Genomic DNA, 2,733 nt, shown 5'->3' with positions numbered 1-2,733 from the left:
TTGAGATACTTGGAAGTTAAAGGTGGCATATAAATGTAATAATAATAATAATAATAATAATAATAATAATAATAATTACACATTTCCCCTTTGCAAATGCCTTAACTTTTTGCCAGAAGTGGGGAAATGTTCCCGTGAGCAGTGCTGCAGTGCCATCTACAGGACAAAAGGTGTTAGAACATGGCGTTCTTTTCTCTTTCAAAGCACCTTCTACAACGGGGAAACAGACTAGGAGCCCCTAGATCAGGTGCCCTCTTAGTCCGCTCCACAGACAACTCTTCTAAGAGTGTCATCTATTTGTGAGGCCCAAATGTGTCGCTGCCAGGAGTACCGTCGGACTAGACAACCTTCCCCAAACTGGCACCCTCCAGATATTTTGGACTACAATTCCCAGGATACAGACTGGCTGGCTGGTGGGAATTACAGTGCAAAGAATTTGCAAGACATCAACTTAGTAAGGTTACTGCAAAAAATAAGCATGGGTTTACTCCAATTTTAAAACAGCTGCACTGGCTGCCAGTTCATTTGCAGGTCCAGTTTAAAGTGCTCACATTAAATGACCCAGGCCCCGAATACCGGAAAGACTCTCCCCTTCCCTACAGACCCTCTTGGGTGCTAAGATCAGCAGAAGGTGCCCTCTCAATTATTTAATTTAATTCATTCATTCCATTTTGATTCTCCAAGCAGTGCAAGGCGCTGCAGCTGGTCTTCCGCTCCTGCATTTTCCCCAACAACCCTGCGAAGTAGGCTAGCCTGAGCAGCAGTGATCAGCCCAAGGTCACCCAACAAGCTTCCTAGCCAAGTGTGGATTTGAATCCTGACACTCTTAACTACTACACCACACTGGATTGTTTGGGTCTGGTGACCCCTAAGTTGTGGAAGTCCCTCCCGCCAGAGGTGGATCTGGCAGAGCTCCTAGAGGATGATGAAGATACAAGTAATTACTGCTTGAGGTGTATGTTCTTAGGAGCCACCCGATTCCTGTGTAAGTTGTTTTGAACTGATTTTAATACTGTTTTGAACTGTGCTTTGTTCTAACCTGCCCTCGGACCTTAGGGGGAAGGATGAGTAATAAATCATAGCAATGGTATATGGGCATGGCTTAGAAGCTATGCCAGGATGTGGGGCAGAGCAGCAGTGGAAGGCAAACCGGTGTCTTTCCGTTCCAAACATTTCACAATCCCTTTCCCCCCAGAGTGTAAAAAGCGAGAGCTGGGGCACATCTAGTTTCACCTTCCAGACCCAAGTCCTGCAAGTTGAACGTACGTTGCCTCAGGCCTCCCCACAGTCCTAAGGAGTCCCTTTTGACGTCTCCACGCCCTGTGATCTAGGCTGCCGGGTCTCAGATTCGGAGCAAGCCACAGAGGAGCAATACGGCTTGGCACATTGGGCCGCAACTACCCTAAATCCGCCAGAAGGGGCTCTGCGAGGCTGGAGATGGCTCTGGGCTGCTACACCGTCTGTTCGATAGCTGCGAAGGTTGTACGTGCAGTCTGTGCTGCTGGTGTGCGAGACACAGCCGGCTCAGGACAGGATCACAGCTCCTTTTATAGCAACAGCTGCTCCAGATGCCGATTCAAAGGAGGGAAATGTCACACTGCAAGCCGGAAAAGGGACCTTTCGTTTACATGTTGTGTTGACCCAAGTCCGATTCGAAAACCAAACACCGCCTTGGCATGTGGTTGCAAAAGAGAAATCAGTTTGCCGTTGACAAGGCAGAGGTGGGGAAGGCAGAAGGGCACGTCCTGTTCTTTGCACAACCAGCCGTTGTGCAAGACTGGGCCTGTCCTCCTCTGCCTGATCATGGCGCTGCCTTGAGAAGGTGGGTCTGCCAAACACTTCGCTTGCCAGGAGCATCATCTTAGCCTGCTTAGACACTCTCAGCCCACATACAGGCCCTAAAACATTTGGCTAGTAAACAGGGGGCCTCGCTCCCAGGGGCACATGAGTAACTCACTCACACGCCTTCCTCTGCAGGATGGAGAAATTGGAAAGCATCTTGGCTCTCAGTCCTGGGAGACCTGCCCCTGCCTTGCTCACCTCTTTATGCCTGTCTTGGGAGGACAGGGCCCTGACTGACTGGTTACAAAAACTGAGCCTGCTGAACAGACACTTGGGCCTTGCAAAATTCAGGACTTGGAGGTTTGCAGGAGTTTAACAAAAACCCCTTTGCCAAGCTGCTTCTTTAACTGCTCCACACCTAATGTCATACATCAGGCTTGGTTATCTTAGCCTTGAACCAATGGGTATTTTCAAATGAACTAACTTTTTATCGCAATTCCCCCACTTTCAACCTGAGGTGTCTGTCCTGCTAATATATCCCCCAATAAGGTGGGTACACAATGCAAAAACCTCTCTAAGCTGCTATGAGGTGGGGAATCTATGCAAGGATGAGCCCGACGATTGGCCTTTGCATAATGGAGTTGGTATGGCTTGTACATGCAAGTTTGTAATATGCAGTGAGGTTATGCCTTTTCATACACGGACTCTACTCGGATAAAAATGGAACTGAATTGGCTTTGAAATGGCATTCTCAGGTTCACAGTGCCATTAGTACAGTTTGGGCTAGACAGGAAACTCCTAATCAAATAACTAACTGGTAGGGATTTCAAGCACACTCAAAATGTGGTCTGCACTTTTTATTTCTGGGCAGGCCACAGAACAGGCCGGTAATTAGCAGCTTCCTAGGAACCTGCATATCCACTAACGTAGCTTAATAAACCACTTCACAGG

The sequence above is a fragment of the Podarcis pityusensis genome (assembly GCF_964106645.2).
Source record: "Podarcis pityusensis genome assembly, chromosome: 5".
Lineage (NCBI taxonomy): Eukaryota > Metazoa > Chordata > Lepidosauria > Squamata > Lacertidae > Podarcis > Podarcis pityusensis.
The sequence above is the reverse complement of the archived record's forward strand: the minus strand, read 5'-3'. Positions refer to the sequence as shown.